The sequence below is a fragment of the Artemia franciscana genome, chromosome 18, assembly GCF_032884065.1.
Source record: "Artemia franciscana chromosome 18, ASM3288406v1, whole genome shotgun sequence".
Taxonomy (NCBI): Eukaryota; Metazoa; Arthropoda; class Branchiopoda; order Anostraca; family Artemiidae; genus Artemia; species Artemia franciscana.
The window spans coordinates 36693552-36709581 of record NC_088880.1 but is presented as its reverse complement, the minus strand read 5'-3'; the positions used below and the strand labels follow the sequence as shown (position 1 = coordinate 36709581).

Here is a 16030-nt window from a genome sequence, read left to right as displayed (position 1 = left end):
GGGGTCATTACAAATCTGTAATAGTTTAGAAACAAATTTGGGCTATATATTTGTACATCAGGGGGTGGGGGTAAAGTGTAGCATATATTAAATATGTAAACTAACCATTGCTTGAATTTTTTTGTGTGTGCTGTTGCACTGGTGATTTCTCTTTTCATTAAAATTTGATGTGCACAAACACATTAAAAAAAAAAACAGCAATGGTTAGTCTACATATATAATATATGCTATGCTTTACCCCCACCCCCCTGATGTGCAAATATATAGCCCAAATTTGTTTCTAAACTATTACAGATTCGTAATGACTCCATTAATAGGTCATTTTTAAGAGGTCAAGAGGTGAAAAAGTGCTTAAATCTGAATTTGCAGTAGAAGAAATTATTATATTTGTAAAGAGCATATAAGAAGGCATCAAGTGGTATATTCACTTTATATGAAAGCCAGTAATACTGTTTGCACCAGTTTTACCCTTGTTTCTTGTTAATATTACTAAGGGGTCATAGTTAAGCACTAGAGAAGTCATTGTTAAATAACATGTGCTTATGTATATATAGCTTTTTGCTACTTATTCTTCTTTGGTTATATAATGCTTGATGTGGTATAAGCCAAGAGAAGGACCTGTAGACCTATGAAGAAAACCTGTTAAAAAAAGATGATTCTTTGTAATTTACATAATAATTATAGCTTTCTACATGCAGCCCTGCTCTACTTTAGCCCCAACCCTGCTAATATGGAAATCTATAGCTGAAATTACATATTTTCTATTGATTCTGCCAATCTATCCCTCAACCCTTGTACCTGTTAATTGAGGCAACTGTGGCAAAACAAGAACTGGAAAAACAAGTAACAGGTGGCAGAAAACATTGGAAATATATAATTTGGGCTATATGTTTGCAAATTAGGCATGTTAGAGGTGAATTTCTTGTTGTTCATATTTTGATTTAAAAATAAAATGAATATACCACTTGATGCCTTTTTGTATGTTCTTTACAAATATAATAATTGCTTATTTTGCTAGTTCAAGTTTAAGCACTTTTTGACCTTACTTAACCTAACAAATTTTGGCAGTGAAAAACATACATTATTTTGTCAAAAATGACCAAAAACACCTACCTTAATTGAAAATTTGGCATCAAAGAAGAAGAAATACAGCATAATATTGTAAAATTTATTAATCCAACTTAATTGTGGAAAATCAGTGCTCATAGATTATACAACATGTAAAAAATGGATTAATAATGAAACAGTAAGTTTGAGACCAATGTTTTAAGCTTTCTTATACCCAAAAACTATTTGAGTATACTTTGGTCATTTTCAAGACCTCAAAAACTTGTACTTGAAGCACTTATTATGTTTGTAAAAAATAAAAAAGGGCATCAAGGAGTATGTTCACTTTATTTGTAAATCAAACATATGAACAACAAAAAATTTACCAATTATTAGTATAGCTGCACAATTTTCCCCTGGGTATGTAGGCTTAGTGGAAGGTCACTTATACCTGATCATGTCCCTAATGTTTTTACTTGGTTGAAAAAAAATCCAAAGAAAGTTCCTATTGAAAAGGATAGAGATCAAAAGTGAGATTGAATTTGTCATAGCTTGGTGGTTTGTCCCTTCAGTCTGTTTAAAGAAAACAGATTCATAATTGAAGCTTTGTTCATTTCAATCTTAGGGATAATCTACATTTGTTACACTTAATTAAATGGTTGTAAAGGGATACTTTTATTTATTTGTCTTGTTTGTTTTCTACATAATTTTTTAATCTTTAAATTGATATACATTTCTTACAAATTAATTAGTCATATCATAGTTCCACTTGCAAGTTTTGACCTACTTTGTAACCCTGGTCTCAAAATTGCATATAAATTTATTGAAGCTAGGAAACATAGAACTCCTCTCTGTTTAAAAGAAAATGGATGGACATAGGTAGGTTTTAATACACAAAAGTCCTAGGGCCATAGAAATTAAAAAAAAAAAACAATGAAGATTAACTTTAAAATTCTGGACATGACATAAATATGACATTCACAAAGAAAAACCAGTCACAAAATTTTACTGTTGTGCTCAGTTGCCAACCTGAGCAATTGCTTAAATTTTTAAACCTTGCAAAACATTCACCAGCCAATTCTTATGACCTACACTGTTGTCTGTAGATCAAAAATTCATGGAAAAGGAAGGACCACCTTACTGACATTTCTTCCTTTGTACTTATATTTAATGGGTTTTAGACAGGAAGTGCAATAGGAAGCTAGGGGCCAGTCATCCTATGCTTTTGCATGTCCTTCCTGCTTACTGACCCCAGATTTCTCTAGGTAACCTGTTAAGTTTGGGCCAATTCTGGCTGAACTTACAGAGTTACATCACTGACCTTCGTCCCAAACCAAATAAACTGCTAATGCCAGAAATTAAACCTGTGCCCTCTGGATAAAGGATTCTCAACCTAGAGTGCCAGCCACTTAGGAAGGAATACAAATGTCACCAGAGAACAAAAATTATTTGGAAAAAAGAAAATATCAAAAAAAAAAATAACTCAAGTCATAGTTGCTCATTGCTGTCCCACAAACAATATGTATTTCATTAAGACAAATAAATTTTTAAACAGGTATCAACAAAACTCCATCAGGGATTGTATTTACTTAAGGTACAATCAGCAATATTAATGCTTAGTTTTGTGATATTCTGGTTTTGAAATAATAAAAAAAGAGAAATTATATGTTCTACTTGTTTTCCACAACCCCATTTGAGAAAAATCATTTGTAACAACAATATACCCATGGTTGGCTCAGAATCTCTCTAAAATTCTTTAAACAGAAGGAATTAAAAAAAAAATTATACTCATCAGCAAGAAAAATATTAACATAACTCTCTAAACTTGGCACTTTTTAAGACAATTTTTAGCAAAGCAAATGCAAAACTTTAATGGTGTCCTATGTCATCTAAAAAAAAAAAAACATTAAAATGTGTCAAATGAATTTTGATGTAAGATGCCTCTAATACTTTCAGTTGAATCTGTGAAATGAAGGGCCAGGTATTCCTTTACATTTTATACAATATATAAAAAGAAAAACAGTTCAAATTTTTTCACAAAAGAAGAAGCTTGATGTAAAAAAATAAATATATTTTTAACAGAAAGCAACTGACATCAATGAAATCAAATAAAACAAAATTCATGGAGAATAAATAATATGAGCCATATATTTAACCTATAATGAGGTGGCATAAAAGATTATTTCTAGAATTAGAAAAAAACAGTGTTATGGCTTAAAGTTCTGCTCAATCAACAGGAGTTGTCTAAGGCCAGAATAATTAAGAACTAAGGCCAGAGAAAAAGAAACTGATGACCAAAAAAATAAGGCACCCAAAAATTTCAGGACCCTTTAGAGGGAAAAGAAGTAGAAGTAGGTACTTCAAAATACCTTCCTGGGAAATACTTTAGCATGTAGACACATCCCTGAAAGTTTCATTTTCCTAGCCTAACCTCTTTCAAAGATAGCCAAAAGTAGCTAAAGTAAAATTTTACCCCTACTGTATCTTAAAAATCCAGTTTAAATAGCAGTCTCAACAAATATAGACTATATAAAAGGCTATAGGTATTGGCCTAATCATTCTAAATTTTTTCCAACTAATAATTATAGGATGGTTTAGAAACTAGGCCTGTTTGATATAATAACATTTGACTAACTCACCAATGTGATAGCTGCCTCCCTAAGAATCAACCTTTTTAATAACAAAAAAACTTTTCTTCTGACTCCTTATGAAGCTTAGCCTATGCAAGACAGGCCTAGAACACCAAAAACCCTTTAGATACTAAGGAATATGCATAATATTACTTACAGGTCACTGAAAAGCTAAGATTATTTCTATTATTTACAGTTTCCTTGTCTTTTCTCTAGACTTAACGATTTCACATGTTTATCCATTTAAAAAAATATATAGCATTGACGTCACAATCCTCAAATAATCTTTTTATTTGGGGGTTATAAAGTGCCAGCCCACGGACAAGTAATCCTGAGCGTTTGTGGGGATAATCCGACTAACCTCTGACGTCATATATGTCTAAAAAAACGCTTGGATTAATCAGATTAGTAATCGGACAAGTAAACAAACGCACCCGAAGTCTAAGGAGTCATAGGCCTATCTCTTTTTTTATTTTGGTGCTTGTGTATTATTCAGAACATACTCAATAAGTGAAGTTAGGTTCTTTCGTGAAACAATCCACGATGAAGGTAGATTTTAATGAAATATTCTATATATAGAGGTGGTTAGGTTAGGTTAAATTATGTATTTGATTTAATACACCCCCCTAATGTGCAAATTTATGGTACCTTTATTTTTTCCTGCCTTTTTGGTATAAGCATAAGGTACAAATATACTATATTTATAACTATATTTATAAGGATAAGGTACAAATAAACTATATTTATGTCCATTGTCAAGCTTTTAACTGCATCTTCCTGTATACACCCCTCTCCACAATATTCTTTTGCACTGCTATTAAAAAAAGAAAAAGACTGCAAATAAAGTTTAAAAGCTGCACTGCCATAACCACTTGGGGTCTTAAATATTTGGCATAAGAAAGTACCTGTATGGTTGTCAGCACTGGTAACAAAAATTGTAAAAAAGTTAGTATATGTTCAAAGAAATTCTATGGTTTCAATTTCCAATGCCTTTTTATTTGCTAAAACAGATACAATAATGGCTATAGCAGGATCCCATCCTATTGACTTTAGAGCCAAAGAGAAAACTCTCACCAGATATCTAAAGAGAGGAAAGCCTGATTACTGGCCACCCTGAATAACCATAAATTAAATGAACATACATATTATACTGACTTGCAAGCAAATTATGTACTTGGTAATTCCTTCTGTACCTTTAATACTATAAATGAAATTCAGAAAACCTTACACTAAAACCTATATTTTAAATGGTATAAGTTATTCTGCCAAGCTGTTAAACCCTGGACCCTTCAGTTTTTTACTGATCATATTGACCCTCTTCAAGTTGGAAAAAATTCTCCTAATTATACACTAACAAAAGTTGATAGGCTACTGGTCATGGTAAATTAAATTCATTTTTAAGTAGAATTAATTGAATTAATTGTTCCACTTGTGATTGTGGGGACAAAGAGACTTTATATCATTATCTTTTTGATTATAAGATTGTAAAAAATGAAAGAACCAAAATGCAATTTAAATTCCAGTCTTTTTTAGCTAAGATATTTTCAATATTAATGTTAATTTGTTTAACAAAGAGCCATTTTAGCCTACTTTATCCAAGCAAAGAGACTGGATATTATCTAGTTTTGTTTTCCTTTTTGCTATTTATTAGATTGTATTTTGTTGATGTATTTGTGATGTGCTCTATGTGTTGTATTTTTTAGATTAGATAGTGAAGTACTCTGTATGGTTTTAGTCAAACCGTTCCTGAAAACAAATTGTAAGTAAGGAGTAACCTGGCTCAATAGTAACCAAAACTCTAAAAAACATAATTTTGATACCAATAGAAATATAAAAAGAATCAAAGTTTTATGTTGATTTCAAATATATAAGTTTCATTAAGTTTAGTCTTACCTATGAAGGGTTACAAGCCTGAAAATATTAGCATGAATGTTAAAAAAGGAGAAAATGCCCCTTTGAGTCATAGAACCCTTATGAAAATCAAGCACTTAGCTGAAGAAATGTGGAATTTGGTATTTTTGCCAGAAGAAAGATCACAGATGTGTGTTTATTTTTGTTTTCCCCAGGGGTGAAAATGTTGACCCTGTGGCCATAGAATGTCAAAAGAGATCTCATTTGAATGGAATTTAAAATTTCTAGTGCCCTAGTGACCCAAAAAAATTGGAGGGTAACTAGGTCCTTTCCCATGCCCCTTTTTTTCAAAGTTGTCTGATCAAAATTTCAAGATAGCAATTTTATTTGGTGTAGTTGAAAGGCCAAATTTATATGCCTTTTTAGATATCAGGACAGCCCCCCCCCCACAGTCTCTGGGAAAAAGCCTTTAAGTCACAAATTTGCCTATTGTTTGTGTTTAGCATTTGTTATTGGGATGTATACATACATTTTCAGGGGGGAGTTAGGGAATCAGTTTTTTACTGGTGGGATTTTCCATGGGGAGATAAGTTTTCAGGAGTGAATTTTTCAGGGGAAACTTTACACTGGGGGAATATGCCAGAATTCCTATACAAAATTCTTCTTATGTCTTGCTTTCCCATGGCTTACTCAATTTTATGCATGGAGATATTAAGAGTGTCAAGGTTAAATCTTCACCAGAATTGAATTGCCTGGAGAATAAATCCTTGGGGATTTTTCAGAGGAGGAGTTGCCAGATTTCCTGGCATTACTGAAAAACGATCAGAAATTATATAATAATAACTGAAAGTAAAAATTGAAAGTTTTTTTTCAACTGGAAGTAAAGAGTGACGTTAAAGCTTAAAACAAACAGAAATTATTCCATATATGACAGGGGCTGTCCTCTCACCAACGCCTTGTTCTTTACGCTAAGAATTGCCTCTCTGTCACAACTCTTCTTAAAGTAACAAAACACTTTACCCTAAGGAGTGGAGCATTGATGAGGGGTCAGCCCCTTTCATGTATGGAGTAATTTCTGTTTGTTTAAGTTTTAATGTTGCTCTTTACTTTCAGTGAAAAAACTTGTTCTTTTTGTTATTCACTCAATAAAATCATTCATCATACTTGGCTTTGGGAGCCAATGAATTCTTATTGTTTAATTTTTTTTTAAGGACAAAACTGTTCTCAAATTCTAAAAGTTAGTTGTAGTTGCAGTTGTTAGTTGTAGATGGTATGGATTTTTACTTATCAGTACCAGCGCCAGCCTCTTACAAGTCAACCATATACATTGCATGGTAAATATTTCACGACAAATTCTGATTACTTAAATTACCAATATTTGAGTCTTGATATCAGTGAAATTTCACTATGAATGATGAATATGTCAATTGCATAATTTCAAAAAAGTTAATTGTTATAAGTAAGATTTAGTCACTGTTGGTCACCAATCATATTTTTGAAGAAACAAATGCAAAATTCCAATTCACTATCAGTATTTAATAGGTCAACTGAAACGTGATCATATCTTAGTTTTTGTCCTCCAAACTGTGTTTCTGCAGCCTATAGAACTAGTCCATCTTTTGTTTCTTATGGTACTCTGTACTAACTTTGTATTTCTGGTAAGATTTGAATGCCTTTCAGTTTGTCACTAAGGTCAGATTGCAATTCCCCGACTGCCTCTCATGCAACTTAGAAGACCTAGCTCCTGATTTGGCTAAAAAGTGTCTCTCATATGGGGTCTTTAAAAGATGGTAAAATTATTTTAATCATGGTTCTCTTAAAGATTGTAAAATTATTTTAATTTTGGGATAATTTCATTGTTCCCTCTGTCTTTCTTATTTATTTCTTTTAAATTTTTTCGTATCATTTTTCTGCCACCTTGGGGTGAATATTCCTTGGCCTGGTTTGAACCGTTTGTCAGTAAGCCGTTTTGCTTCAGCTTTGTTTTGAGCAGATTGTAATTGAATAGTTATAACCCAAAATTCTTTTTAGTTTTTTTTTTCTTCTTTCTCCCTGCAGTCCAGACAATACATCCCCAGAACAGCATATAGAATTTTGTTTGTGATTTGTACTTGAATAAAACAGTTTTTATTTAAAAAAATAGTTGTATGAAAATAAACCACAAAAGGACAAATAAAATGGGAATTGTTAAGATAAATACCACACTGGACAAAATACATTTTAAAAAGGGAAGTATTAAGATGAAAGTTTAATTTCAGCAACTTTATAAGACAGTAGTGTCATATCCATAGATGGTGGACACCTGCTCATAAGTACAGAATGTCTAAAACCGGGATCTGAACTGTGTCCCCTTCTGAACGGTTGGAATTTTTCGTTATGCAAGGCACTCTGCTTCATTTCTGTTTTTGATGGGTGGTTATATCATAGTGGCAGCATATCATATTATTTTTAGCACTATTTTGTTTGTCCCTCCATTTTAAATTACAAACGCTTATGTGTACTTCATTGTTAAAAACGTACATATTTCGTTTGAATAACTTAACTGTAAAAACATGGAAATCTAACCAAAAAACCTTCATATAAGGCACTCATGTTTGCATTTATATGAGGGCAAATAAAAAATTGTCAAAAAAAATAAGTAAACAATTCGTAAAAATTTAATATATAAAATTAAAATAAATGATAAATGATAAAACAAAAGATAATTTATAATAAGCACAAAAACAAACGAAATAAAGTAATTGGAATATGTTTTAGAGAATGATCAAAAATATACATAAACGAAACCAAATGAGAGCTAAACAGAAAGGAAACTAGAACCGAAAGAAAGAGATTTATATCAGAACTGAAAATAGATATTCATTTCCAAGTCTAACAGGAGGCATTAGCTTCCAAGTCTACAAAGGTATTAGCCAAATTTCCCAACTTAAAATCTGCCATAGATGACTTAATAATGCACAAGAAACGCATCACTGCTTGTTGTATTTTGTACTATTGGATTTATCTAAATTTTCTGAATGAGTATTTGACTAGCTTGAATGCCTTAACTTTAATGTATACATTTGAATGAAAGCAGCTTAGTTTTTGTCTCAGATTGGTCGGCTGGCTGACTAGGGGCGTGTCCAATGGCCAAAGGGAGGGGGTGGACTAAAATTTGCTGTTTCTAAACTTTAATAAACGTCACTTTTTGTATTTCTTATTGAACACAACTTTTTTGTATTTATATTGAAAAAAGAAACACCAACACAATTACTCCCCCCCCCCAAATTTGAACAGCACAATGTGTGGATAAAAAAAGACAACTAAATTATTTTTGATGATTTTTCACTACGTTCCTCTTTTAAATACAGCACCCGTTACTATCTATATATATATATATATATATATATATATATATATATATATATATATATATATATATATATATATATATATATATATATATATATATATATAGTATTTAGCACGCAGCAGACTTCTGTTTATGGATTCTCATGATCATTTGTCTTCTAATCACAGCCGTGAGCCTCTGGTACCCTCCTCTAAATGTATGGTATTAGTGATTCCATGTCAATGTCTAAGAAATTGTTCTGTTTGACAGGCTATAATAACCTTTTATTCCTATAGATTATATTGAAAACCATAAAATGAAGGGGTTGGCCATAACTTAGTACTTGAATTTCTATACATTCTTTTGCTTTTTGCGTTAGGTAATGGCTGATTTTTTTACCGTTACCATTACCATTAGATTCTGGTTGCAATGCCTATAGTAAGGCAAACTGACACAGTTTTGATTTTACCAAACCTTTGCTACCTCCCAATCTTACAGGAAAGATTAAGCAGGACATGAGTTGTTAAAATACTTTTCGACAAATTTTAAATATTCCAGTTTTTGAAACTAATATTGATAAGTAGCAATCGCAGTCTAGATTCTGAATAACGAAAGGAAAACTTTTCTTTTAGCTAAAAATTTAAAATCAGAAATGAAGAGCCCAGAAGAGGCAAAAAAGGTAGCAGATATTCAAGGGATAAGGACAGAGGTAGAACAATTATTCCAGATTACAGAATTGGCAAAGAGCATATTGTCAGAACACAAATCTTTTCAAAAGGCAGAACAAATGTATCAAGTATGTAATGACTTTCTTTTTTCATTTATATCTTTTTCATCTATTTTCAATTTTCCTTTGTTTCTAACAATTCGTAGTAAAGAGCTATATTAAGGAGCTAACAGGCTCAATAGTAACCAAAACACTCAAAAACAGAATTTTGATATCAATACATAGATCAACAGAATTTGGATTTTATGCTGATTTTAAATATACAAGTTTGATCAAGTTTTGTGTTACCCATCAAAAGTAAAAAGCTTGCAAAAATTGGCCTTGTTTTTCAAAAAAGGAGAAAACACCCCCTAAAAGTCATAGAATCTTAATTATTTAGAATTAATGATTAGTGAATCTTAATAGATTTAGTGTATCAGGTTCAATACTGTAGAGGGTTCCACATTAAAACTTAAAACTAATCAGAAAATATTATGTATATGAGGGGGTTCATCCCCTCCTAGATACCTCACTCTTTAGGCTAAAGTACTTTTAGCATTTTCAAAAGAGCTTTTTATTCAAATTAAACGGCCTTTGTGATTCAGGGGCTAGTCGCACAGAATTGGGACAACATTCAAACTATAGTGTAAAGAACGAGGTTTTGACGAGGATATGACCCTCGTCATATAGGAAACATAATATACGTATATAGAAGCTCGTAATGTAATTTAACTTTTAAGTTATGTGTCTTTATTCGTAATAAAAACGTTCTATTTAGTTCAATAAAAAGTTCGCTATTTAACCAAAAAAGTAAACTTAAAATGCAAATTTCGTTTTAGTTATTCATGCACAGCGAGCCAAAATCAAAACCTGCATTAATTCAAAATTGTTCAGAAATTGAATAAAAAAACAAGTTTTTGTTACTGAAAGTAAGAACCGACATTAAAACTTAAAACGAACAAAAATTATTCTGTATATGAAAGGGGTTGTCCCCTCCTCAACGTCCTGCTCTTTACGCTAAATTGTAAATTTGCCCCCTCACCCCATCGAAAATTTCCTTGTATTGACACCAATTGATAGGTCTGAGTTTTTCATTCAATGCCCAGGTTGGACTTGAATGGTTTTTTTTTTTGTTATGTGTTTTTCAGAGTTTTCTCAAACATTTTTGATAGGTTTGTTCAAGCTAGTCCCCCTTTGATAATGTCTTTTGTTTGTGAAGTGGAGACATTTGGTTTTTGACTTGTGGTACAGTTTATTTTTAATTCTCTTATTAACAAATATTGTCCTTTTTCATTTTCACCTTTGCTCTTTTCTGTATGAGATTAAAAACTGTCCTTTAAGCTTTTTATCGATTCTTTGATTTTTTTTTATGTGATATTTTTTTTAATCTTTCTTACCTTTCCTGAAATTTAAAAAAGTAACTGGTCTGAAATTCACACTTTGATTTTTTTCAAAAATTCAAGAAACGAAATCCATGAAATAACCATTTTGACTGAAACTAATTTTGAAATTTAATATTTTGACTGGAGGCAAAGAAGAAAGCACATGGAACTTGCAAATTTTCCTACGGTCTGGCATCTATTAACAATAATACGTCTATGGCTACTAGAAACACAAAAAGTCCCTCATTGCACAAATGGTGTTTCAAACAGTTCGTGGTACCGAGCTCCTAAAAGTTATCGAATCTTAACGAAAATTACACTATCAGATTCAGCGGATCAGAGAACCCCATTAAACAGTGTTTCAAGCTTCTATCTAAAAAATGTGGAATTTTGTATTTTTTGCCAGAAGACAGATCACGGATGCGACGGTTGCGTGTTTTTTTTTTCAGGGGTAATGAAGCATCTGGTACCCTCCTCCAAATGTACGGTATTAGTGATTCCATGTCAATGTCTAAGAAATTGTTCTGTTTGACAGGCTGTAATAACCTTTCATTCCTATAGATCATATTGAAAACCATAAAATGAAAGGGTTGGCTGTAACAAAGTAGCCTACTTGAATTTCTATACATTCTTTTGCTTTTTGCGTTAAGTAATGGCTGATTTTTTTTTTTTCCCAATCTTACAGAAAAGATTAAGCAGGACATGAGTTGTTAAAGTACTTTTAGACAAATTTTGAATATTCCAGTTTTTGAAACTAACACTGATCAGCAGCAATCGCAGTCTAGATTCTGAATAACGAAAAGAAAACTTTTCTTTTAGCTAAAATTTTAAAAACAGAAATGAAGAGCCCAGAAGAAACAAAAAAGGTAGCAGATATTCAAGGGATAAGGACAGAGGTAGAACAATCATTCCAGTTTACAGAATTGGCAAAGAGCCAGGTCAAAGACGCAGAAAATATGTATCAAGAACATGCTACACAGTTGGCAAAGAATATGATTGAACTCGCAAAACAAATGTATCAAGTATGTAATGACTTTCTTTTTTCATTTTTATCCTTTTCATCTATTTTCAATTTTCTTTTTTTTCTAACAATTCGTAGTAAAGAGCTATTCTTTTCTGTAGGATGGTTTTTATTTTCACCTTTGCTCTTTTCTGTATGAGATTAAAAACCATCCTTTAAGCTTTTTATCGATTCTTTGATTTTTTTTTGTGATATTTTTTTTAATCTTTCTTATCTTTCCTAAAATTTTAAAAAGTAACTGGTCTGAAATTCACGCTTTGATTTTTTTCAAAAATTCAAGAAACGAAATCCATGAAATAACCATTTTGACTTAAACTAATTTTTAAATTTAATATTTTGACTGGAGGCAAAGAAGAAAAGCACATGGAACGTCTATGGCTACTAGGAGCACAAAAAGTCCCTCATTGCACAAATGGTGTTTCAAACAGTTCGTGGTTACGAACTCCTAAAAGTTATCGAATCTTAACGAAATTTACACCATCAGATTCAACGTATCAGAGAACCCCATTATACAGTGTTTCAAGCTTCTATCTAAAAAATGTGGAATTTTGTATTTTTTGCCAAAAGACAGATCTGTTTTTTTGTTTTTTTCAGGGGTGATGCTATCGACCCATATATATATATATATATATATATATATATATATATATATATATATATATATATATATATATATAATGAAAAGAAAAATCACCAGTGCAACAGCACAAAAAAAAAAATTTACCAAACATTAAAAAAAAAAAAAAAAAAAAAAAAAAAAAAAAAAAAAAAAAAAAAAAAAAAAAAAAAAAAAAAAAAAAAAAAAAAAAAAAAAAAAAAAAAAAAAAATTAAGAGGCAACAACCCAACACAAGGGCTCATCAGGAGAATACACACTTGCCTATATATATATATATATATATATATATATATATATATATATATATCATGAAAAGAGAAATCGCCAATGCAACAGCACACACATAAAAAAAAAAAAAAAAAAAAAAAAAAAAAAAAAAAAAAAAAAAAAAAAAAAAAAAAAAAAAAAAAAAAAAAAAAAAAACATGAAAGAGACAGAAGGAGAAAAGGAAGACTGTTTGCCTAAATTAGTGACTAATATAGACCAGCACTTGAATGAGGCCTTAACCTAAATATATATACACAGACGAATACTTATTACGGGTCTGCACATCCGCAAAACTACTGTTTTCATATAGATGCACTGATACAGAGAACTTCGGTAAGCATAGATATACCGAAGAATACTTATTACGGATCTGTATATCCGTAAAACTTCTGTTTTTATTACCAATGTGACGAGCAGTGGACAATTTCCTTTGATTATTGACCGCCTATAAATTTTCAGTTTATACATATGACAACTATACTTAACCAAAAAACAGCTCATGTGATCCTTTCTTCTTCCAACAAATTCTCTGTGAGATATCCGATCGGAATCAAGCCCTATACAGGGGAAACTAAAACTCTAGCTCCTAATCCCTATTACAATTAATTGAGATCCGACGGGCCCTTCACAGGGATGCAGATGACAAGACTGTAGCATTACCCCTAGAGAAAGTTGAGTTGAGCTCTAGCATCAAAAACGAAACTGGTGACTTTTGTACATGCTTATTTTAATCCTGCGAGTGCATACAATATTTTGACTGATGATACGATATTTCAAAACCATTATCTCTGTAAGATAGAGGTCGGATCAAATAAAGGCACTAGAAAGATTGGTCTCGTGTATTAACTTTTTAAAATAACAAACAATTGTAAGGAAAAGCATTTGACTTCACATTTAGCCTAGATCGGTTGAGATCTGAACCTTTTGGACTGATAATACGAGTTTAGGGATCCCCTTGAAATATTGACAGTTAAAAAGATTTTCTATAACAAATTACCGAATATTTAATGGATGCAGAGCCATAGAAATCTTGAGCTCAATTTTCACAATTAGAATCTATGGTTCTTAAGGTCAGGTTTTGGACTTGCAAAGACACGTTGGCTCCACGTTAAAATTGGGATTTATGAAAATGCTTTTCCATCGTAAACGTTGAATCATCCCGGAATCAAGAAAATACATACCACAGATATTAGCAGTTACTTCAAATCAGGTTTGATTGAGACGACAGCACTTTTTGGCAGATATCTAGATGACTAAAAATTTCTGGACTCCGATTCCACTCTGTTAAAATATGCCAAATTTGCATCCCCGAAGGGCACAAAGGGAATAATATCTGTTCTTTTTATCAAGTTTGATTGGGATTAAATACTAGAAGCAATTTAGGAGCGCCATCCCAAATTAAAACCTAGTTCAGTTTGGATCCCGAAAAATATGTTTTGGAAATTGGCTTTCACTTATAATAAATTTTGAAATTCCACCTTTTTATAGATGCTCTGACAAGAATTTACGGCTCATGTAGAACATTATTTTGTTATATATTCTTATAACGTCATAACACATGTATTGTTAATTACATATATAAGGTTATAACATACATGACTTTACACTGTTATAACATAACTTGTTATAACATTTAGTGCGACAAGCTTGGTAAAGCTTACCACATTTTGTAATAAATAAATAAATTATATCATATTTTCATTAATTTCGTAGAGGTCTAAAAACATGTTCTGGTAGATTCGTTAAATCATTCAGTTCCTCCAACCCAGCCCCCCTCATACAAGCTGTATCGGGTACGAATACCCAAGACGCAAAACTAGGACACTTCTCGCCATATTTGATTTAGATCCGAAAACCCTTCCTGGTAGACCCTGCAGGGACAAGATTTTGGCCACATCTTCATAACCCCTGATTAAACTTACCTTAAAAAGTGAAAATTAAAACTAAAAATGTAGGGCCGAAATATCCACTGAATTGAATTCCACTGTTTCTGGAAAATTCCCTACTGTTTCCAAGTTGTGTTTGTTTGAGCAACCAAATGATTTTTAAACAAATTTGATAACAACTTTTAATAATGATTCCAAATTTTAAAATAAAAAAGAAGAGAAATAAAATAAATACAAAAAATGGTTGAAACTCTTTTTAGACACTGAGAATATTTTGGCTCGGCAGGAGGTAAAATGTGAAACTTCAATAGATTCGGGTGGAGGAACAGAGTGGAACACAAAACATTATAGAAACATGAAACGTTGTTAATGAAATTAATTAACACAAAATTACAACCCTAGCCAAAGGAAAGCTGACCGTGATATGTCATTCAAACAAATTAAGAAAAGTAAATCAACGGTAAATAAAAAAAATGAAATTCAGACAAAAAAACAATACCAAACAAGAAAACCAAGCACCACCACAAAGACATAAGGCAGAAGTAAAAAGCAGAAGAGTCCTTATCGTTCACGACAAAGCAAGTAGACATATTGCTGACACATGCAGCAATTTTATGAGTCCAGCTTCAATAATAACAAAGTGTGAAGGTCACTTTACTGAAAACGGCTTCTAGTTTTTATTTCAACAAAGACCAAAGTGACTTCTCTTGGAAGAAGAAGGGTAAAAAAAGCTTTCCAGACATAAATTATTTGTTGTGTTTTTTTTTTTTTTATATATATAAAAAGTAGTAAAGCAGCATGAATAGAAATCTCAGGAATCTACTCAAATAGCAGGAATCTACTTGGCAATTGTTTGGCAAACGCTCAGAACTGCTTTACTTTAAATTTTGGTCACAATAAGATGTTTACATGGGTCACAATTGTTTGGTCACATTAAGATGAGGATTTCCTCCAACTACTCTTTTGTTTATACAATGAAGGTACAAATATTCAATAATTAAACCATTGAAACCTCAAGGGTTGTATTAAGAAAATAATAATAAGAGACGTTTAATAAAAATATATATTAAAGTGGGAGTCCCCACAGTAGTTACATTTTTGATACTTCATTTTTAATTCTCTCCATATTTGGCAATTGTTTGGCAACAGCTCAGAACTGCTTTACTTTAAATTTTAATCACACTAAGATGTTCACACGAGTCACACTGGTTTGATGACATTAAGATGAGGATTTCCATAAAATACTCTTTTGTTTATACAATGAAGGCACCAATATTCAGTAATTAAACCA

At 31.6% G+C, this 16030-nt stretch overlaps 1 long non-coding RNA gene across 2 annotated transcripts in view; it reads left to right on the top strand.

The window, feature by feature from the left end:
- Positions 1 to 3477: 3477 nt before the first annotated feature.
- The window catches only part of LOC136038966 (uncharacterized), a 42469-nt gene continuing 29916 nt past the window's right edge, over positions 3478 to 16030 (top strand). The window contains exons 1-3 of one of the 2 annotated variants that reach the window (XR_010620347.1): positions 3478 to 4226; positions 9492 to 9655; positions 11767 to 11969. This is a non-coding gene — a long non-coding RNA (uncharacterized LOC136038966). The remainder of the gene's footprint in view (positions 4227 to 9491; positions 9656 to 11766; positions 11970 to 16030) is intronic. The other variant, XR_010620348.1, reaches the window with a different exon arrangement.